This window comes from Narcine bancroftii, chromosome 3 (genome assembly GCF_036971445.1).
Source record: "Narcine bancroftii isolate sNarBan1 chromosome 3, sNarBan1.hap1, whole genome shotgun sequence".
NCBI lineage: Eukaryota > Metazoa > Chordata > Chondrichthyes > Torpediniformes > Narcinidae > Narcine > Narcine bancroftii.
The window spans coordinates 38,509,928-38,534,304 of record NC_091471.1 but is presented as its reverse complement, the minus strand read 5'-3'; the positions used below and the strand labels follow the sequence as shown (position 1 = coordinate 38,534,304).

General features: G+C 44.3%; 1 long non-coding RNA gene across 2 annotated transcripts in view; it reads right to left on the bottom strand.

The window, feature by feature from the left end:
* LOC138757099 (uncharacterized) overlaps window positions 1-24,377 on the bottom strand; it is a 115,133-nt gene that overhangs the window by 26,894 nt on the left and 63,862 nt on the right. The window contains exon 4 of one of the 2 annotated variants that reach the window (XR_011353344.1): window positions 4,855-8,702. The exons of the other annotated variant lie outside the window; for it this stretch is intronic. This is a non-coding gene — a long non-coding RNA (uncharacterized lncRNA). Of the gene's footprint in view, window positions 1-4,854; window positions 8,703-24,377 lie in introns of those variants that run through there. 2 annotated transcript variants of the gene reach the window in all.

Sequence of the window (24,377 nt, the reverse complement as noted above, 5' to 3'; positions counted from 1 at the left end):
GGATGTCAGTGCGACAGGGCGGTAATCGTTGAGGCAAGACACGGATGACTTCTTTGGCACAGGGACAATGGTGGTGGCTTTGAACCATGTAGAGACCACTATGCTATTCAAGAAGGTGTTAATAATATCAGTGAGAACATCTGCTAGCTGAGCCACACAAACCCTAAGCATTCTGCTGGGAATGTTATCCGGTCCAGCAGCTTCCCTTGGGTTGACTTTGCCTAGTTCTCTCTTAACGTTGGCCATTGTAAGACACAGCACCTGATCGTTTGGAGGAGGGATGGTCTTCTTCACTGCCACATCATTTTTCACCTCAAATCACACATAGAAGTTCAGTTCATCTGGGAGGGAGGCATCACCAGCACATGTAGATAGTCTTGTGGTTGGTGATATCTTGGATCCCCTTTCACATGCGTCGCATGTCCTTACTGTCTAGGAAGTGACTGTGAATGTGTTGGGCATGTGCATACTTTGCCTCCTTGATAGCATTAGACAGCTTGGCTCATGCAAACGCTAGGGCTGCCTTGTCAACTGTTCTGAAGGCAACGTCGCAGTTCCTGGGCAGCACTCGTACCTCTGCAGTCATTCATAGCTTCTGATTAGAGTGAGTAGTGGTGGACAGGAACAATGATGGCGCCAGTACACTTACTAATGTAGCTGTCACTGTTTCCATATACTCCTCCAGATTTATGCAGTCTCCAACGATTGCTGCTTCCTTGAACATGTGCCAATCAGTGAGCTCAAAGCAGTCTTGAAGCAGGTTTTAACCTGCTTCAGGACTGGTCCGGAGCATTTACAAGTGGTCTGTATGCTGGGATTAGCATTGCAGAGATGTGGTCTGAGTACCTGAGGTGGGATAGGGGATCCGCTGAATACGCATCAGAGATGTTCGTGTACAGAAGGTCCAACGTGTTTGCCCTTCTTGTAGCAAACTCCACATGCTGATGGAATTTAGGAAGCCCTGACTTGAGGTTTGCCTGGTTGAAATCCCCAGCGATAATAATCAGTCCGTCAGGGTGTGCAGTTTGCAGTTCGTTTATTGCCTCGTGCAGTTCCCAGATCGCCTCCTTAGCATTTGTGCTGGGGTGGGATGTACACTTCAACTATGAGGACTGTGGTGCATTCCCATGGTAGATAAAATGGTCTGCATCTGACAGTCACAAATTCCACCAACATTGAGCAGTGACCGAAGACTTGCACCAAATCCTTACACCCTTCTGTGTTTATGTAAACACACAGGTCTCCGCCACAAACTTTTCCACATAGAGCAGCGTCTCTGTCAGCCCGAAATAAGATGAGCCCATAAACAAATAATGTTTAATCAACAAATATGCATGAATTTGAATTACATTTATATTAATTTGTGATATGTACATATGTCATGCTTGTTTGCTATATTAGTAGACTTTGTATGTAGGATTAATATGTTAAACTCAATAAAAATATTTTAAAAATAAACCATCATCATCCTGTGGGATAGATACCCAGAAGAAGAAGATTTGTCTGACACTCTTGCAGTGGTGTCACTGGGGTTGGTGTCACCAGTGTGGTAACTCATGGTGTCACCTCCGTCCCACCCCACCCCACCCCATGGATGGAGTGTATGAGTGAATCGAGTGCAAAAGAAACAGGTGTGTGTTCCTTGTATGCTTGAGAGGCGGTGGTGGCAGTGAGCATGGGTGGAGAGGGGAGGGGTGGTGGCAGTGGTGTCACTGAGTGGGGTGGTGACAACAGCGTTGCTTAGCTGGGGGTGGCAGCGGTGGCAGTGAGTTGGGCATGGCATCAATGGCGGTGCTGAGCAGCGGGAGGGGTCTCTGACCGGAGCACATTCGAAGGTCCAAAAAGTAAATTTGCATAGTTTCAGCCTTGTGATACATGTAAGATGGGCTTACGAAAAATGTTTTTGTTGAAACGAACTACAGGGACATTTTTATAAAAAATAAATAAATATTTTATAGACAGTTATTTTGGTGTCACCCCCTCTGATGGTGTCACCTGGTGCAGCCCGCACCCCCCACATACCCTCGTGACGCCAGTGCACTCTTGCAAATCTTTGGAGATATAGTGATATGTGGCCCCCATCAGCTTTGCCTGTTAGTTTGTATGTGCAAAATTGGTCAGATAAAATACTTGACAAATTATTTTTATTCCTTTAGTTGTAAGGTTCCTGGAGAAATCTCCCAGCAATGTGGTATAGCTGTTGTATGTCCAGCTGCCCTTGAAGTTTTTGCAATTAATTAACCGGGCAGCTCTAAGGGTGAAAGGAGCTGGAGGTGTCTGCCTGACCAGCATTTTCTGTTTTTATTTCAGAATTCCAGCATCCTACAGTTTATTTTTCTTTTCAATTACTCAGACCCATTTTGCTGGGATTGGAGATAAAATCGAGACAGGCTTTCTGCTGCAGTTAGATACCCACAACGTCGATATGTTGGAAAATTGGGTAAGTTCACTGCTGTGGTTCACATACAGAGAGAGAGAACAAAATAAAAATCATATAATAACTTGGATTTACGGTGATGCTTTTAAAAGTATTCTGACACATCAGCAACACTGAATCTACAATGCACTTTTCATGACCTCAATGTTTCAAAGTCCTTTACGACAAATAAGTATGATGAAGTCAGACTGTAATGTAATGTACAGACAGAAAGGCAATGATTTTTTTTCCCTTAAGAACTGGTTAAGAGGTAAAGATTTGACAAAATTATATAGGATTTGTTGTTAAGAAGGAGTATGGTGTGTTGTCCTTCATTAACTGGAATTGAATTCAAGAGCTATGAGGTCATGTTTATATCATTTAAGACCTTGGTTAGACCCCACTTGCAAAATATTGTGTTCAGTTCTGGTCACCTCATTACGGGAAAGATGTGGATGCCATAGAGAGGAAGCAAAAGAGATTTACAAGGATGTTGCCTGGATTGGAGAGGATAGGATGAGTGAACTTGCTCTTTTCTCCTTGGAGGATGAGGTGTGATTTGATAGTGGTGTACAGATGATGAAAGGCATTAGTCGTGTGGATTGCCAGAGGCTTTTTTTCCTCCAGGGCTTGACTAACACCAGGGGGAATCTTTTTAAGAGTAAGTACAAGGGGGATGTAGGAAATAAGTTTTTCACACAGCATGGAATGTGCTGTCGACAAAAGTGGTGGTGACAGGTACGATAAAATAATAGCTTGGATTTACAGTGATGGTTTTAGAACTTACCTGTACAATACAAGTAAAAATTTAAGAGACTATTAGGTAGGCACATTGAACCAAGGAAAATTGAATTTTATGCAATAGTGAAATTCTAGACAGTTTTTAGAGGAGGTTTTTAGTATTAGTACAACACTGTGGGCTGATGGGCCTGTATTGTGCCTGCAGATTTCTATGTTCTATATTTTCTCTAATTTTCTTCAGAACCCACTTGTTGTTCATGACTCTTCGTCCTCTACCTGACAAAGAAGGATCCAAAGTTTTACATCTTGTTCTCCAATGTAATGCAATAAGTTATAAATATTCATGGCAGCAAGAATAAATAGTTTATAGCAATGCAGTGCTTAAGCTTGCCGGTTCTCTAAAATTATTTCAGAAAAAGATAACAACATTTTTAGAAATTCTTTCCAATCCTTAATTTCACTTCATTCAGTGCCATCTCGTCTTGTCGCAGTCTATTACATATGGAGTTTAAACGGAAGTACTCACTAAAGAAAACCAGACTCCAGCCTCAGAATAAATATAACAAATGTACTCTATAATGCAGATAATTTGTCATATTTATTCCCTGCCTGAAGGGCATGGCTGTCAATCAAGCAAACATTAACAACCCTGTTGTAGCTTATTGATGGCTTCAGCTTGACTTAATATCACTTCACACCTTGTTTGTGCTGTGGAATTAAATAGCACCGAAAGCAACTGAAAGCCAATTGTACATGGAGCAGGAGAGTGGATTAGTCCCACTCTCCCGCTCCAGTGTCCTGCTTCAATTAAGGTCTTGTAATGTATTAAACATATTAATAGTTTCAGGCAAGCCTTTATGGCCCCCTATTCAAAATATTCCCATGGTGTACCTTTTATAACTCTGCAACCTACTTGCTGACATGATACAATTAGATTAGACTTAAGCTAACTGGCAGATCTGCAGGCCAATGCAAATGGTTTCATCCTACAGAACATTCCGGGCCATGTAAGAGGGAAGAAATTCTGCACTGTAAAGGTTAATATTTCTCTAAGTTATTCTGAGGATTATGGGTTTTCTATCGTATAATGTACATATGCAACAAAATTCTTACTTGCTGCAGCTGAACATGTACTTCTAAAGAGAACCAATAGTAAACTAATTGAATTAACCATATAGCCATATAACCGTTTACAGCACGGAAACAGGCCATGTCGGCCCTTCAAGTCCGTACCGGTTCACTTGAACAACTCCACTAGCTCCTCCGCCAACTCCTGAGGAAGTAGATTGAACTTAATTAAATTAAAAGAGGTAATAAGTAGATGTGTGAGATATAAATATTCACACTAATCCTCATGCAAAAAAAGGGACTTGCAATAGTGCAAATCGTTGTTTTGTGCCCTAAGGGGTGGTTCAAGAGCCTGATAGCTGTTGGAAAGAAATTATTCTTGAACCCAGAGATGCTAGTTTTCAGACTTCTGGTCCTTCTGCCAAAAAAAAGATAGCAGTAAGAAGAGGTTAGGACCAGGGTGGTGGAGGTTGGTTATGATGCTGACTGCCTTCTTGAGGCAGCACCCCATTTGCTTGTCTGCAATGGATGGGCACTTGAATTTTAAACCAGGTTTATAGGATCTCATTATCTTATTGTAGCACTATCAATTAGACCCAAGAGACCAGAAGTTGAGATTAATAGGCTTTAATCGCTATAAACTTACAGTCATATCTTACATGCTGTTGGCCCGATTCCAAGGTAGTACTGTGAGAGCGGATTGGGCGATACTGCCTTTATTAGGAATCCCGAGGGAGAGGAAGTACAGTATCAGGGCAGGCCAACCTGTACAATGCATGTATTACAGTGTTCCACCACACTTATAAGCTTTCATCAGGTCACCCCTCAGCTTCCTAATGTTCTAGAGTAAAGAACACAAACTTGCCAACCCTCTCCCCATTTGTCACACCCCCCAAACCAGGCAACATGCTGGTAAACCTCTTCTGTATCCTTTTGTGGCCTCTATGCGGGGGGTGACGAGAATTGCATAGTATTCCAAGTGCAGCCTACCAAAGTTTTATGTGGCTCTAAGTGTTAATATGACTCACATCCACTCTATCGTTGGGGTTCTGATTAGGACAATGTGGGAATCACATGCCCTTTCATAGGTGGCTGTTGGTACACGCTGGGGTGGACAGATAGATAGGCTTGGGAGGTGTGCGTTTCTTCGGTCTTTTGTACAGGGCTGCTGTGTGTTCGTGATGCATGGATAAGGTTCTCAATACTATCCTGTATGCAATTTGTGAATTTGGAAATACCAGGAGTCGGGGGGGATGTTCCGATTCCTCAAGAAAACTTTGAGCAAATCCTTGACTCTTTTCCTTCGTCTCTTCCCATGGGAGAAAATGGAATAGAGATAAAGTGTGGTACATCAGCAAAACTTTCTCCACCACAGAGAAGGAGGTCGATAGGAGTGGCAGATCCTCTCCCAAAGCAAACATCATCCTGATGTGGATTGTCTTGCCATTCATGATCAGATTTCAGATTTATTGTCAGAGTACATACATGATATCACATACAATCATGAGATTTTTTTTTCCTGTGGACGCAGCAGGATTACCAATAATAGGTAGTGCAAAAACAACTGTACAGAGCATGATCATGTAAACCATCAAAAGAACTATAAACAGTTAACGAATGTAAACAAATTGACTGTGCAATACAGGGAGAGCAAAGAAAATCAATAAAGTGCATAAGAGTCCTTAAATGAGTCCCTGATTAAGTTTGTTGTTGAGGAACCTGATGGTAGAGGGGCAGCATCTGCTCCTGAACTTGGTGGTGTGAGTTCTGTCACACCCATACCTCCTCCTTGATGGCAGCAGTGAGAACAGAGTGTGTTCTGGGTAGCGCAGGTCTTCAATGATTGCCAGTGCCCTCTGAGGTAGCACTCCCTGCAGATGTACTCAATAGTGGGGAGAGCTCTGCCTGTAATATCCTGGGCTGTGTCCACTACCCTCTGGAGGGCTTTACATTCAGGGGTATTAGTGTTCCCTTACCAGACCGTAATGCGGCTGGTCAGCACACCCTCCATCACACATCCACAGAAACCTGCCAGGGTCTCTGACATCACACCAAACCTCCACAAAGTCCCAAGGAAGTAGAGGTGCTGATGTGCCCTCCATACGATACCATTGGTGTGTTGGGTCCAGGAACGATCCTCCGAGATAGAGACTCCCAAGAACCTAGATGTTCTCACCCTCTCCACCTCTGATCCCCTAACAATCACTGGCTTTCCTTTCCTGATGTCAACTATCAGCTTCTTAGTTTTGATGAAATTGAGGGCAAGGTTGTTATTGGTGCACCATTCAGCCAAGTTTTCAATCTCCATCCTGTATACTGACTCATTCCCATCCTTTATACACCCACTATCATGGTATTGTCAGAAATTTGAAGATGGTGTTATTGTAATACTGAGCTACACAGTTGTAGGTGTAAATTGAGTAGAGCAGGGGGCTAAGAACACAGCCCTGTAGTGCTCCAGTACTCATGGAGATTGTGGAGGAGAAGTTCTTACCAATCTTCACTGGTTGTGGTCTGGAGGTGAGGAAATCCAGATCCAATTACTCAGTCAGGTGTTAACTCCCAGGTTTTGGAGTTTGCTGATCAATTTTGAGGGGATGATGGTGTTAAATGCTGAATTGTAGTTGATAAGGGCATCCTGATATTTGCATCTTTGCTGTCCAGTCATTTCAGGGCTTTGTGTAGGGCCAGTGAGATGGTATCTGCTGTAGACCTGTTGCCATGAACAGCGAACTGGAATGTATCCATGTCACCACTCAGAAAGGAGCTGATCTGCTTCATCACCAGCCTATCAAAACACTTCATCACTATCGATGTAAGTGCTACTGGTCAATAGTCATTAAGGCAGGTTACTGCACTCTTCTTGGGCACCGGTATGATTGACACCTGTTTGAAACGGGTGGGTACTACGTCTGGCTGGAATGAGATACTGAAGATATCTGTGGTAAGTTGGTAAGTTGGTAAGTTGCTCAGCATGGATCTTTAGTACTCGGCCAGGTACTCCATCCAGGCTGGTGGCTTTCCTCGGATTTAGTCTCCTGAAGGCAGCTCTCACGTCATCCTCAGATACAGACAGGGTGGGATCGTCAGGGGGTGCAGAGAGGTGGTTCTTTGCTGTTGTTGTCATCAAATTAGACGTAGAAGGCATTGAATTCCTCTGGGAGATAAGCTTTGCTCTCAGCTACTTTACTGGATTTGGGTTTGTAACAGGTTATGGCGTTCAGTGCCTGCCACAGCTATTGGGCGTGCAGCTGAATTTGTTAGATTATGTTTCAAAATTCCTGAAAGTTCCACATAATCTTGAATCTCCCAAACTAAATGTATTCTGGAAGTTCCTTTGTCAGGTGATCTGCAGTGATTCAAGAGACACTTCCTTTACAATGGGAACCATGGTTAGCAGTAAATGGCAGCTTTAGGTATGTGTCATCCAGACAAACCCAAAGGAATCAGTGAAACTCCATGACATTGGAAGTGCAAAGGCTCATCATTCAAGTTCATTGTCTCTTGTACAGATGTTCAGTGAGAAAGTTTGTTTTGTGAGCAGTCCAGCTAGTTCACCCTTGCATATAGCAAGTGAAACATGGTACAGAATACCACACAGTAATGTATCCTGAAAGGAGGCTTTCAATGCTGCATCTGTGTTGAAGGATGCCAAATTTTCTCATGCTACAGGTGCTCGTTCCACTCTTGGCCATCACATTGATGTGATTGGACCAGGACAGGTTGCTAAAGAAGTTTACTCCTAGGAACTTTAAACAGTCCACCACCTTCACTTCAGCGCCGTTGGTGCAGACAGGGGTGTGAGTTTTTTTCTGGAATGCTATGACTAACTCTTAGTCATGCTGACATTACTGTAACAACCCACTTCTCTCTATTTCTCTTCTGTAGTCTGACTCATCGTTGTTAGAGATCCTTCCTATGATGGTGGTGTCATCCATAAATTTCGAAATGGTGTTGGAGCACTGTTTGGCCATGCATTAATGTGTGTAGAGCAGGCAGTGCAGTAGGGGGCTGAGTGCCCAGCTTTGTAGGGCCTTGGTGTTGAGAATGATTCCAGAGGAGGTGCTGTCACCAATCTTCACTGATTAAGGCCTGAAAGACAAGAATTCATGGATTCTATTGCAGAGGGAGGCCAATATCACATGTTTGGGGATGAGTTTATTTGGCAATATCGTGTTGAAGCTGTAAATCAATGAATAGTCATTTGACATAGGAATCCTGTTGTCCTGATGCTCCATGGCTGAGTGTAGGGGCAGGGAGATGGCATTTGCAGTGGACCTGTTGTGACGGTAGGCGAATTGGACTCGTCGACGCTGGCTGGGAGGCTGGAATTAACGTGAGTTATGACCAGCATCTCGAAGCACTTCATGGTGGTGAATGTCTGAGGCACCAGCCAGTAGCCATTTAGGCCCGTCACTATGTTCAGCTTCGGCACCAGGACGATAGTGGCTTTCTTGAAGCAGGAGGGTGTGTCTTCCTGTAGCAGGGAGAGATTGAAGAAAATTCACAAGGAAACAGCTGTTTGATTAGATGTAATTTGAGGATTACTGTAGCCACAAAATTAACAACACGCATGTACTCATCAACCTTTACCAAAACAGACGAGAAAACAGGAATTCCAACCCGAGAGAAAGTAACAGTTGTAGTGTTGACGTCATAATGGCAGAAACAGCTACTAATGAAACTGAAGAAGACAAAACATTACATTAAACTGAAACACAATGGATCCCACATCCTCATTGCTTGCAGCTCAGCAGACTGCACGAGTCAGCGTTATGGTACAACCAGCAGAGCTGCCACTTCACAGTTTCAGCTGGATTAGGAGAGTTGATGTAAATAAGGTAATAATAAGACGTGGGTTACAAAGTCTTACAGGTTCTTCCAGAGAGGCAGTCGTTGTGCTGTAGATGGGGTCGTTGGTGAGTCCTGGACCTCCAGCACGGTGTCGACCTGCTGGGGCCATGGCAACTCGAATGGAGTGACTAGGGCGGGGATGGGGTCGGGCTGCAATGGTATGTAATGTGTGTCCATGAAAGGGGGGGGTGCTGTTTAGTGCTTATGCTCCTCAGGTACTCCCACGTGCGTGAGGTCCTGGATAGAAATAGTTTCCTTGCGCCCATCCAGATAGGCCACATATGCATATTGGGGATTTGCATGGAGGATTTTATGGTTCCCCACATGTTTCCATAGCAGGACCGGGCAACAACCAGGATGGTAGGGTGGTCCCCGACGTGGACATCCTGGGGAAGGAGAAAATTTGTTCATGAGGGGTAGCATTGGTGGTAGTACTTAACAGTGACCTGATCGCATGGAGTGCCATGGGAAGGAACTCCTGCCACTGAGAGACTGGCAGCCCCCTGGACAAGGGCAAGGATAATGGCCTTCCACACAATGGTGTTCTTCCTCTTCACCTGGCTGTTCCCTCGGGGGGTGATAACTGGTGATCCTGCTAGTGGCGATACCTCTGGCCAGCAGGTAGGGAGGAAAACATATTTATCCCTGTTGTAGATTAGGTTTAGGTGTTTGGCAGATGTGAGGAGTTTCCGGAGGTTGGCGTAATGATCTTGCTGGTTGTAACCACAGATTTTGACGTTATCCAGGTAGGGAAAAGTGGCACAGAGGTGATTATGGTCTACCATCTGGTCCATCTCCCGCTGAAAGATGGAGATATTGTTGGTAACACCGTTAGTAGAGGTGGCCATCTGCCTCAAAGGCAGTCAACTAACGCCTCCCCATCTGAGCAGATGGGAGCTGGCGGATTTCAAGTCAATCGTGGAGAACACATGATATTGGGCAATTTGATTGACCATTCCACAATGCGAGGATGGGGATAACGCAACCAGCTGCGTATAGCGGTAAATGATCTGGCTATAATCAATCACCATTCTGTGTTTACCCCCAGCTTTGGCCACCACCAGTTGAGCTCTCCACGGACTGGTACTGGCCTCATTCCAGAGTTGCCACACTTCTGCTTTAAGAAACACCCTGTCCCCTTCACTGCATCATTGGTTTTTTGTAGCGACAGGTTTACAATTGAGGATGAGGATCAATATGGAGAGTAGAGAGACCACGTCTCAGTTGAGCTGATGGGGGAGGGGAGGGGGCGATGGGGGGAGCAGGGCAGCTGGCTGACGCACTGCGGGTAGCCAATCGTTGGGAGGGGGGAAAGAGGACCATCATATTACATCACTCTTGAGGTGGCACTGAAAGTCCAACCCCAGCAGCACTGATATACAGAGCTTCAGCATGATGAAGAGTTTAAAGTCCATGTTCGTCGTGCCCCTCACTCTCAGTGTCACGGTGGTGTAGTTGCCAAGTGGCACTTTGAGGCCAGGGTGACTTTATAACTTACTGGCCTTACTTTAAGGGAGTAACATTGCACTGTATCAGAGTGGATAAAACTCTCAGTGTTCCCGCTATTGAAAAAGCATCTTGTCACCTGATCGTTGATTGGGATGTCCATCAATGACCAAGAGAGTTGATGTGGGCTGCTTTGATCCAGTACCATGGAGGCCAGTGTTGGTTTGTGCTCTAGCCCATGCTGACTCCTAGTTCGGGAGAATAATGTTAGCCCCCATGTGGCGGCATAGTTATCCCCGGAAGTTGGCGATGTCCAAGATGGCAGCCCCAAGACATGGCATGGTAGTCTCTGAAAGATCATGGCAGCCAAGAAGGTGACCCCCCATGCTGTGCACATGGAGGCGCTGGGACTGGAAGGCAGTTGTGATTGACATACCCTCCCGTAGTGTCTCTTTTTTCAGCACTTTCGGGGGTGCTTTAGTTGGCCACAAAAGTAGCACTTCAGGTGCTCTTGGAAGTCTGCGACTGTGGACTGCTGTGGATTGCTGTCCTGTAAACCCGCATGTGGATCCCGCGCCATTCGTCAAGTAAGCTTCCATGTTACAGAGGGTGATCTCCAGTGATTTCACAAGATTGATCGCCCCTTTTAAGTCAATCTTACTCTGCTCAAGAAACCTCTGAACTAACGCCTGCAACATAGGTGTCCTAGATCATGTCCTCCGTGTTTTGGGGGCCAACACTGACTGAAAGTTGCATGCTTGTGTAAGTCCCTGCAGTGCCCGGAGGAACTCGTTGCTCGATTCACCTGATCGATGTCTGCAGGTAGCCAGCATGTGCCTGGCGTATACCTCATTGACTTTCTCCCTGTACTAATCCTTGAGTTTGTCCATTGTCTCCCTGTATGTTGAGGCATTCTTGATCATCGAGAACACTCGATGTCTGACCCAGGAGAAGAATAGGTGCAGCTTGTTTGCCTTCAAGGCCATGACTCTGGTGGAGTTCTTTTTTAATCCCTTCCCTATAAAATGTCAAGAAAAAAATTTAAAGAAAAAATCACCCCTTAAAAAAAACACACACAAAGGTAGTAATGCCCTAAAAATCTGGGTGTGGTAAACCCCACTAGCAACAGATGACTGTCAAAGATTTCAGTGCCATCCACCACCTTCCCCCCACCCCCCCCAGCCAGACACACATGCATTATTCAATTAAACATAATCAAATATAGTAAATATATTCAACCCAGTGATTCCAGTCCCAATGATTGTTCCGGGTCTTCAATATCAAGAAGACTTTGTGTCAGCTCTTTTTTCTTTCCATTCTTTTCACACTTCCCATTCTTCCCATTTCCATGCCCATTTCCATTTGCCCTTCTTTTAGGAGATCGGCCATTTCCTTGCAAATCTGGCAATGAATTGGCAAAAATTAATACATCATGGTCATTTTCAAAAAATTGAGATTGAAAATTACCATAAAAAACTTTTAACATTGCAGGGTAGCAAATAACCCTTGAATAACCAATTGACCTATAACCCCCGGTACGTTTTAAATGGTGGGAGGAAACCTACGCAGACATAGGGAAAGAATAACCCTTCCGCCACAATACTTCTTTAGCTGAATTAAATTCCCGACATCATCTAATAATTTCTTGACTCAAATCTGCATAAAAAATACTCTATTATTTTGAATAATATCATTTCTCTATCTTGATATTTCAAACAACAAATTAAAACCCCCCGTGACGATTGTCCCGGAAATGGCTTCTTCCTTAATGCTCTATGTGCTCGATCCAACTCCAAACCTTCTGGAAAAAACTTCTTGCCCAACATCTCAGGAATCCATTTCTTAAAAATTTTTATCAGGTCAGAACTTCAATATCTTTTGGAAGACCCACTATTTTCACATTATTCCTCCGACTTTGATTTTCCAATGAATCAATTTTTTCCCTATTACGTTCAACTTGATTTTTACATTCAAAAAAAGCTGTTTCAATTTTTAAAAAATGATCTTGTACTGTATCAACTGATTTTATACATCTATTAACATCATTTTTAACTACAGACATACCTTGCTTCATATTTGTCATGTCTTCACACATAGTACTCATTTTAGTTTTTTCTTCCAAAAATCCTTGAGACATCTGTTTAAACATAATGTCCATTTGGTAGGCAATCCCTTCCAAAACAGCACACATAGATTCCATTCCGGATTCCATCACCTCCCTTTGAGGCCTACCTTCCCTGGTCTCCACCTCCATTTGTTCTTGTGTGCTGTCCAGTAAAGGTAAGCCTTCTTCTTCTTCAGGCACCGCTGGTCCTCTTCCGGTCTGGCTGCGGGTCTGAACACCCGACACAGCCCACACCAGTTCTAATAAATCCCAAACCCTTGAAGCACCGCAAATGCCCGGTACGACCAGCAACTGCGCAGGTGCGTCCTCCGATTCAACACTGCGCATCCCTGGCACACCTGACAACATTGCGGACACGAGGGCTCCTCTCTCAGCCAGACCGCCCGCCCGTCTGACTTCATGGACATGCGGTTCAGCGCCAGCCGAGCTTGTCGTCAAGCCGGCACCATCTTGCGGAGGAAGGATCGGCACTGGCATCATACTCAATCGGGCAGTAGTCCTCTGAGCCTTGGGGATTCCCACCGACGACTCCGTGGTTTCAACTGAATAAGTAGGCCTCAATTCTTCAACACTCTTGTAAGATAGTTTCTTCTGTAATTGAGCTTTCATTTTTTTCACATTAGTCCTCTAGTATTCCAATAACTGTAAATACTACTTTTAATCACTTTTATAAATTTTTAAAAACGGGTATTTAAAAAACTAGCTCGTGAAAGGTGAAATTGTACATCTGTCTTCTACGCCATCTTGCCACGCCCCCACTCTGGTGGAGTTCTGTAGGAAAACCTCAAAGCAGAGTTCAAAGCAGTCTGAGATTGTGGGTCAATCTCCATCTTATCAGGCTTCAAGAGTTGTTCCGTCGTTTGAAAAAAATGATTGTAAATAAAATTGATGCTATCAATAACTCAACGGCTAGAGTTACAGAACTATAGGCTTTTATTTACAATAAACTTGAAGGTCATCCTGTACTGTGACCCAGGCTTTCTGGGGAGGGGTTATGGTGTTGGAGCCTTTCTCCTGGGTCAAGAGGGAGCTGCCATGAGTACAGTCATAGAGAAGGCCGGATGTGCACTACATTTGGAGAATTGTGCACAGTTTTGGTCATCCTACTATAGGAGAGATACAATGAAGCTGGATAGGCAAAAAACGATTCACAAGAATATTACTAAGATTGGAAGGCTTGAGTAATAAGGAGAGGGACTTTTCTTGGTGGAGTGTAGAGACTCAAGGGAGACCTAATAGAGATTTACAATATCTTGAGGCTCATAGATAAGGCAAATAATCACAGGCTTTTTCCAGGAATAGGAGAAACTAAAAGAAGAGGCCATGGATTTAACTTCATTCTTCATACATACATGCAGACATACAGCACGGTAACTGGCTCTTTCAGCCCAAGAGTCTGTGCCGCCCAATTGCACCCAATTGACCTATAACCCCCGGTACGTTTTGAATGGTGGGAGGAAACCTACGCAGACATGGGGAAAACATACAATCTCCTGAGAGAGAGCATGAAATTCGAACCCCGGTCCCAATTGCTGGCACGAAAACAGAGTTGTACTAACCACTACATTAACTATGCCACCCCAAAGCTAACTATGCCACCCTCGGTGGGGAAGATTTGTAAGGGATCTGAGAAGTGCCTTCTCACAGAAGTGGTAGGTATATGGAGCATGCTGCCAAAGGAAGTGTTAGTTGTGGGAATAACTGCTGTATTCAAGTGCACAAAGAGAAAAGATTTAGAGGGATATGAGCTGAGCACAGGCAAATACGACTAACTTGCAGTGTGGACAAGATGGGCCAAAGAACCTGTTACTGTCCAACTTAATGACAGAAACTCCAATAAAATATAGGCAGTTTATAGAGGAATACTGTGGTGCTTTATTAATGCAGTACACTGCATTCCAGACAGAGGATCAAACATATTTAATTCTCATGACACTCACAGGGTGTCTAGCATTTTTAAGTTGGCTTGGCAGCAGACTAGTACCACAGCAAGAAACTTAAAATGCTCACCTTTCCAAGTTTGTAAATGCCCTAATGCAAAAATATTAAATTAAATTTGTGCATGCATATTCATCCAGTTTTGCACAATTACACATTTATATAAAATGTATGATATTTAAAATAAAAGCAGCCATTGTGAACTTTTGTATGCTGTGAATTTGCACCTCGCATTAATGAAGGGGCTACACTATCCTTTCTGCCAAGAGGAGTAATTGCAGCATAAGATCTCACAGAGGAACTCTCATTGTAAATGTGCACATGGGAATTTATAACAGGAATATAAAGGTGGAATATTTGACTTTAAAATGGGGTCTGAATTATGTCTGCAATTCCTAATCCAATTATCCTCTAGCCTCTGAAGATTTTGAGAAAAGGGTGTATGCATCAAAAAATTGCATGAAAGCTGCTGGATTGTTAAAAGTTCACAAATATCACTTTGGAAAAAACACATGCTTTTCCTGGTCAGTTTGATTTGCCTTCAGATCCCATAACATTTTGTTAATTAGTGCTCTGTGGTATAGGCAACCCAACAATTCAGTGATAAAGCAACAAAACAGATTGGAAAAATGTCAGACAAATCTATCAGCAAAGAACCAGATATTGTATTGGGTCAGGGCTCACCAATGGGCAGAATCTACAGACATGTGACCTAAACATAGCTCACCCAGAGACACTGACTGTACACCAGACAGTCAGAAAGATTTCTCCATCGTTGCATTGAAGATCCACTGAACATAGTGTGGAAACAGGCCTTATGGCCCAACTTGCCCATGGTGACCAGAATGTCCCATTCACACTAGTTCCACCAGCCAGCGTTTAGCCCATATCCCTCTAAACCCCATCCTATCCATGTATCAATTCACATTTTTTTCTTTAACATTGCAATAGTATCTGCCTCAACCACCTTCTCCGCCAGCCCGTTCCATACACCCACCATCATGAGAAAGGTGGAACAGATTCTTCTGCAAAACTTTAAAGATCATGTAAGATCTATGAATTCTCAAATCTTCAGAATGTGAGAGGCTGAGGTAATCTACACCACTAAAGACCATGATGCAATGCAGAAACCAGAAGAAAGCTGGAAAATAAGGAGGAATCTCTGCAATTTCTGCTTCTCCTTCCATTGGTCCTGCCTGACCTTCTATACATTTCCACAATTTTCTGCTTAAATTAGGACAGAGATCTCTTGCTACTTGGTGCCTTCTACCATCAACTATTGAATCAGTACTCCTCCAAGTTAAACAGCAGGAACAAGGCAGAGTTCCATGTGACACTTTGAGGATTTGGGGTGGAAGGTAAGTGACATTAGGATTGGACTTCAATACCCTTCTCTAAAAGAGGCCACATAGGATGGTAACTGACTGAGCAGATAAGCTTAAAGTAAGTAAAAATACATCCAAATGCTGGAGGAACTCAGCTGGTCTTTTCAACATCTATAGGAGACAAAAATATATTGCTGATGCTTCGGGCCTGAGCCCTTATTCAAGGAATAAGCCAGAAGCAGGAAATCTCAGCAAGTCTCAGAATTCAGACAAGGCTAGCTGGGGGAGAAATCCAGACCAACCAAAAGGTGTTAGTTGGATATGAGAAGGGTCGAGGTAAGAATATATTGTGTTTGTGTGAAAGGAGACAGAGAAAAGAGAAAGAGGGAAAAGAGGGAACTGGGGGAAGGTGATGGGGAAGAAGTGGTGGGGGGGGATGGAGTTTTTAATGAAAGCAGATGAGTCGCTATTAATGTCATCCGGTTGGAAGGTGCCCAGTTGGAAAATGAGGTGTGGTTCCTCCAATTTTTGGGTGGTCTAAGGCTGGCAGTACATGAGACCACGGACAGACATGTCAGCAAGGGAATGGAGTGGAGAATTGAAATGGGTGGCCACTGGGAGATCCATGCTATTGCAGCAGACAGAGCAGAGGTGTTCAACTAAGTGATTTCCCAGTATGCGTCCAGTCTTTCCAATGTAGAAGAGACTACAACAGGAGCACTAGATGTAGTAAATGGTCTATGGTCTCACCTTTCCCCCATTACCTTTCCTTGTCTATGTCTCTCCATTCCATCTTTTTTTCCCACAAACATGATACATTCTTACTTTGTCCCTTCTCATATCCAGTTAACTTCTTTTGTTGGGCTGGATTCCTCCCCCAGCCAGCCTTGTCTGAATTCTGAGATTTTCTGAGATTTCTTGCTTCTGGCTCATTCTTTGATGAAGGGCTCAGGCCAGAAACTGCAGCAATACATTTTGTCTCCTGTAGATGCTGAAAAGACCGGTTGAGTTCCTCCAGCTTTTCGTTGTGTTTTTACTACAATCGCGGTGTCTGCAGACTTCCATGTTTCATTAAGCTGCCAGACTGGTATGCTTCAGGTGGTAAGAATAAAAGCAACGTGGTGCCTACATTCACCAACAGACTTGCTGGAGAAACCTTTGTCCGTGGTAGTTGCCACTGAAGAGTCTTCATGAAGAAGAAGAGGTGGTATATTAGTAGCATAAAATTACTGAGGGGAAGTTGTTCCATCATCTGGCTGGAACTGTTTCTACACAGTTGTGCCTTTAAGAAGCTTAAGTTCATATTCTGCCTGAGTTTCCTCTGACCTTTCTGCCTTGCCCAACCCTCCAATCAGTCCCAGAGTAGACTTAATTAATGTCAGTGACACCACAGTACTGGGTTTTCTTCATATTAGCCTAAATTACTAGGATAGGCCGACATCAACAGATGGGATGAATTTCCAAGCTTGACAAATCTGGATGGTTTCAGTAATTCCTACAGTGGAAAAATCTTAGTTTCAATGTTTCTTCCTTTTGTTAGTCTCCTTGCAGCAATATTGCAATCTATGATGCAAGTTATGTAGAAATGTGACTATTCTAACATTCCTGCAGCTTGTGCAAGATAACCTGCTGAAGATCAATCTTGGTATGGTATGTCCAGGTTGGCAGCAAAATGTCAAGCCCCGTCACGCTGAGCACTGGGGCACTGCAGGGATGTGTGCTCAGCCCACTCCTGTTCACTCTACTGTCCCATGACTGCAACACCAAATGTAGCTCCAACAGAGTCATCAAGTTTGCAGCTGACATGACTGGTCTCATCAACAACAATGAATCGCACTACAGAGAAGAGGTGGAGAATCTTATAAAATGGTGGGAGAATAACGACCTGAGTCTCAACATGAACAAGACAAAAGAGATGATCGTGGTCTTCAGGAGGACGAGGGACAACCAGCCACCAGAACACAATAATAGCTCAGTAATGGAGAGAGTAGAGAACACCAAGTTTCTTGGTGTCCATTTAAGAAATGACCTATCCTGGATGCACAACATCTCCTCCCTTGTCAGAAAGGCACAGCAGCAAATGCACTTCCTTTGAAGACCGAGTGGGCAAGGCTACTGGCCACTATCCTGTCAAATTTCTACAAGAGTTCTATCAAGAGTATTCTGACAAGCTGGATCACAGTGTGGAACAGTTGCTGCAGAGCATAGGATGGGAAGTCAATAAAAGCAGCAGAGAGGATCGCTGGGGTCTCCCTCTCCCCCATCGACATGATCTGCCAGGATCATTGTTTGAAGAGGGCATGCCAAATTATGGAGGACCCCTTCCACCCTGTGCACAGCATCTTCCAGTGACTCCAGTTGGGAAGGACATACAGGAGTTTCAGAGCCAGTACCACCAGGCTGAGAAAAAACTTCCCACGGGAAGTGAGGACACTGAAGGACTGATGAATTGCTCATACAAACCCTCTGAGACCTTGCTATATATTTAACTATATTTATTGTGTGTATGTGTTGGGTGTGTGTGTGTGTTTGTGGGGGGGGGGGGAAATGGGGGTGTGTGGACAGGTGTAAAAATATGTACTGCATATGTATCGTTTGTCCCTATGCGTGTTATGTCTGTATCTTTGCACTGAGGTCCAGAGAATGCTGTTTTCTGGTTGTACTTGTACAATCGGATGATAATAAACTTGAACTTGAAATTGATATCCAGCCCTGGAATGTCTGGTTCTCCTTGCCCCTCTGGTGAAAAAAATCTTATCAGCAGCAGGCCTATCCTTGTTCCCAGGGACCCCAGTAAATGTTACCCAAGCAACAGCTCAGGAATGCTGCATTGAAACACTCCCCTCTGTAGGGCTGGTCATTGAGAAGGACTTGGAATCTTAATCGTGTATTTTTGCTGCTGGAGAGGGATTCTTAAGTACAGTATGAATAGTTTGTCACTGATATTTTTAGCACGTGTCCTCCACAAACCTGACAATTGAGAAGACCTGAGGCTTGAAAGGGAGATTCCAGGACTAGTGGAGGTGAGCAGCACAGAGAAGCACATCTTTATCACTCCTCAGCACCAGCTCTTTTCATGAAGGGACCACTTCCTCCATGACTCCCCTGTCCACTCCTCCCTCCCCACCAATTGTCCCTTTGTACCTACCCCTTTAACCGCAGGAGATGCTCTATTTGCACCCACACCTCCTCCCTCACCACCATTCGGGACCCTCCAAGTGAAGCAACATTTCACATGTGAATCTTCAGGAGTTATATACTCCATCCAGTGCTTCTGTCGTGGTTTTCTCTACATTGGAGAGAATAGGCACAGACTGGGAGATCGCTTTGTGGAGCACCTCGGCTCTGTCCGCTGCAATAACGTGGATCTACCAGTGACCACTTATTTCAATTCTCCATCTGATTCACTTGCTGACATGTCCGTCCATGGTCTCATGCATTGCAAGATTGAGATCACCCACAAATTGGAAGAACACTTCATCTTCCGATTGGGCACCCTCCATCCGGATGGCATAATATCGACTTATCTGGCTTTCATTAAAACCCATCCTTCACTTATCTTCCCCAACCCCCCCACCATTGCCTTTCTCCAGCTCTGTCTCCCTCCCTTTTCCCTGTGTCCTTTCACACAGACATAATTTTCACCTCTCCCCTTAACATATTTAACTAGCCCCTTTTGTTGGTCTGGACTACGCCCCAAGCTAGCACTGTCTGCAGTCTTGAATCTCCTGCTTTTTGTTTGTTCTGCTTATTCCCTGAAGAAGGCTCAGGCCCGAAGTGTCGACAGTATATCTTTGTTGCCCATGTACGCTAAGAGATTGGCTGAGTTCCTCCAGCATTTTGGTTTGTTCTTACTGCAATCACAGCTTCTGCAGACATTCTTGTTTCACCCAGTTTAGCCTTTATATAACAGAGTTATAGTGCGTGAAAATGGGCTCTTCAGCCCAACCTGCCGACACTGACCAAAAAAAGTGCCCCATCCACACTCGACCCATCTGCCTGAGTTTGGCCCATGTCCCTCTATGTTTCTTAAATGTTGCAATAGTACCTGCCCCAACTACCTCCTCTGGCAGCTAGTTGAATACACCCACTATGCTCTGTGTAAAAGTTACCCATCAGATTCCATTAAATCGCTCTCCCATCACCTTGAACTGATGATCTCTGGCTCTTGATCCCCTTACTCCGGGCTTCAAAATTACCATTGTGATGACTTAACTTACCTTTCAGATACCTTCACAAGCCACTAAATGCAGGGGGCAGTTCAGGATGGACAATAAATCTTAGCTTTGCTACTGACACTCATATCGCACAAATTCACGAAATTGTAATGGGCCTAGTTGCTCATGTCCATGAAATCCATGGGGCAGAATGTCAAGAAGGGAGACACTGAATGAATGTCCAACAAAGGTAAGCCAAATATTGGCAAGTGTTTTCTGTTCAAGTAACGCTGGGAAGGCAAAGTCTAAGGAGAGAGCGTCAACATGGATCTTGAAGAACCTGGGAGATTTGAAAACATTCAAGAGGGAATTCCCTTAGACAAGACCTCAGAGACAGAAAATAAAAGCTACAGTTAACATTCAAGATTCTTGAGTCAAAGAAATACAAATCATGTGTTGTAGCCTGTCGCAGAGGTAGAGACTGGTGATGATCTAAGTCAGTGGTTCTCAACCTTTTTCTTTCCACTCACATGACACTTTAAGTATTCCCTCTGCCATCGGTGCTCTGTGATTAGGAAGGGATTGCTTAAGGTGCGATGTGGGTGGAAAGAAAAAGGTTCTAATTGTTCACTGTTCTAATTGGACCCAATGGACTCGTTATGTGCGCGGTTTCAGAACTCCAAAGGAAATGGGCCAATGACCATTTTTCTCCAGCAAAATATCTCAGTAACAATTGGGTCTAGAGCAGCGATTCTCAACCTTCCCATCCCACTCACATCCCACCTTAAGCAACCCCTGACTAAGCAACCCCTTTGTCAGAGCCTCAAGATGTTGCATCCAACCAAGAAGCCACAAACCAAGAGATAAGAGCTTCAGTGACAATCAATCTAGAGTTTGGGCAGAGGCCAAGTGATATCACAGTAATGGAAGTTGTCAGTATTTGTGCTGTAGAGAATTTGGAATCTAAACCTTAACTCAGGATTGATGAAGGTGCTGATGTTTTGAATGTTGGTTTAAATTGAAAGAGTGGCAGAGAAAAGGGATAGAGAAGGAGGGAGAGTAAAGAACTGTAACAAGTACCAAAAATTATGGCGTCAATCCTCCTGACTTTTAACCAGAAGAAATTGCAACTGGCTCACTGATAGTGCAAGTGAAACATGGTACAGAATACCACACAGTAATGTATCCTGACATGTCCGTCCATGGTCTGCTTCGCCTGGTCAACCATCAGTTAGAAAATGTCTTCACTTCCTTGACTTTGCTGGCTTCCCAAAGGTGAGGGCTTCAGTGTAGGTAGCAGCTCCTATCACCAGTCCAGCAATGCTTTGGCGTGGCTTCTGTTTGTAAGGAGCCCGCTGAGCTGCCTTGCGGGCCATTGTTTGCAGAAATTTTCACCCCAAGCTGTTAGGCTCTGGGGCAACCTCCTTGAGTTATGACTGATGATACTGACATGGAATCCCAGAAATGCAGCTGAAAGGAATGATAATGAGGTGCATGTCTCTACAGGGATACTCATGCAGTATCCGATCGGCATGCCAAAACATTGATTCTATCAGCTTTTCTTGGTGGTATTGTAATACAGCTAGGAAAGATCTCAAAAGTGAAAGTATAATTTTGCAGCATAAAGCACATTTATAGACTGTCACTGTGGGTACAAGGAGAGTTAGGAAAGAAACAGAAAAACAGTGAGTTGTGAAGGAGATGGCTATTGTAGGATCAATATACAGCAAATATTAATCTACTGTACAAATCTAAAAATATGTATGCCAGAAATCCGGATTTCCCAAGAATCTGAACTCCCTGAAAACTCTCGACTTTTGAGCATGTGTGTGTGTGTGTGTGTGTGTGTGTGTGTGTGTGTGTGTGTGTGTGTGTGTGTGTGTGTTTGCATTGTGTGCGCATGTGCATTGTGTGTGTGCAGGAGTGCATTGCGTAAGCTCCACAGATACACTGCTCAAGAATCTGGAAAATTAGAAAATCCATACTGATCCAATCTCCAAGCAGTCCAGATTTTAGAACTTTTATTGTAAATGCCCCAAGAAACCAATTCACCCCCAGCAAACCTCCCCAATCCCACAACCCTCAGGCTAAACATTACTACAGGCTGCTACAAGAAACCTAAATTTGATAACGGTGGCTGTGGAGGTGTCAGGGAAAGAGATGGTGAAGGGAAGATGGAAGATTGTCCGTGGAAGGCAGGGGGCCCTTGAATTCGATGCTAAGCCATTTGAAGGGCCAAATGGCCCCGGTGACAAAGTGTGTTGTGCAGCGCCTGCAGATGGTCAGACTGCACAGTGGCACAGGGCATTGGGAAAATCGTTGTACCGGATGTTGTAGCTGGACGTGGCTAGCTCGACTCTCCAGACAAGATCTTATCGTTCTTGGTCGGTGAGGAGGGTGAACCTCCCGCAGACACCAACCCAACCAGATCTTCAAACCCATTCATCACCTGCTGCAAAAATTGGCTCCGGGGAACATGTTCAGATTTAGCAAATGTATTTGTGGTGAAGTCAAGGCAAACAAGAATCCTGCAGATATTGGAAAACTGGAACAACACACAAAAAGTGCTGGAGGAGCTCAGCAAGTCAGGCAGCATCGATGATAATTGAGTGAAAACACAATGCTGGAAAAACTCAGCAGGTCAAACAGAGCAAAGATAAAGATACAAAACCAACGTTTCAGGCTTGATATCAAGGGCTCAAGCCCAAACCGTTAGTTATGCACCCTTACCTTTGCTTTGTTTGACTTGCTGAGTTTCTCCAGCATTGTGTTTTTACTTCAATCAAGGTGTCTGCAGACTTATATAATTTACTTCAATAGATAGTCAAGACTTTGGGTCTCAGGGACAACAATAAACAGGCAGATGCCCAATTAGAAGCATTGGGGAGGGGGAGGAGCACCAGGTGAAAGGTGAATACAGGTGGGAAGAGGAAATAAAGAAAAAAGCTGAGATAATGGGGGAAGGGTCAGGAGGTTGAGAAAGATGCTCTCTGCTAGGCGGAAGGAAGAGGATGAAGTTGGAGACTGGAAGGTGTGGGAGACATGCAGTTAGTTAGGGTGGGGGAGGAAAAAGAGTAAAACAAGAAAATTTGCAGACACTGTGATTGTAGTTTACACGAAAATGCTGGAGAAGATCAGTAGCACCAGATGACCCTCATTGTATTGCTTCACATGGAAGGAAGGTCTGTTTTGGGCCCCAAATCGTGGTGAGGGAGGAGGTGTGAGCACAAGTCGAGAACTCCCAATGATCACAAGGGTAGGAACCAAGGGGGTGACTAGTAGGAAGAGATGAGTGCATGAGGGATTCATGGAGGGAGTGGTCCCTGTGGAAGGTGGAGAGGGGAGGGGAAAATATGTCTGGTGGTGGGATCATACTGTAGGTTACGGAAATTGTGGAGGATAACATGTTGGATGCAGAGGATGGTAAGGTGGTAGGTGAGGACAAGGGGAATACTGTCCTTGTATCTAGGGGCAGAGGGGGGCAGGGCAAATGTGCAGAAAATGTTGGTGATGCAAATAAGGGCTGAGTTGATGGTGGTAAAGGGAAGGCCACATTTTTTGAAGAAGGAAGACATCGCGGTTAATCTGGAATGGAAGACCTCATCCTGGGAGTAGATGCAATGGAGATGGAGGAATTGAGAGAAATAAATAGTATCCTTATGAGGACAGGGCATAAAAAGGTGAGGTTGAGGTAGTTGTGGGAGTTGGTGGGTTTGTAGAAAATGTCTGTAGAATGTTTGTCTCTCAAAATGGAGACAAAGAGATCGAGAGTGTCATCAGAAATTGGCCAAGTTAATTTGAGGTAGGGGTGAAAGTTAACAGGAAGGTGGATAAAGTGGATGAGCTCATCACACCATATTGCACCAATGTAGCGGAGAAAGTGTTGAAGAGCCTTGCTAGTGTAGGATTGTAGCATGGATTGCTCCATATAGCCAACAAAAAGGCAGGCATACCTGGGACTCAAATCAATTTGACTTGGAAAAAAATGGGACAAGTCAAAGGAGAAGTTATTGAGGGTGAGAACAAACTCTGCCAGCCAGAAGAGGGTGGTGGAAAGAGTAGTAGTTGGGCCAGAGAAGAAAAAATGGGGAGGGGGCAAGAATATGAAGAGGGAGGAAGAGGGCTTTTGATAATTGGAGGTCAATATTGATGCTATCTGATTTGGAGTTTCTAAGATGGTATATAAAGAACTGTTCCTCCAATTTACATGTGGCCTCAACCTGGCAGTACTTGAGGCCATGGACAGACGTGTCAGTGTGGGAATGAGATGTGGAATTAAAGTGGCTGATGTATCCTTGCTCCACTGC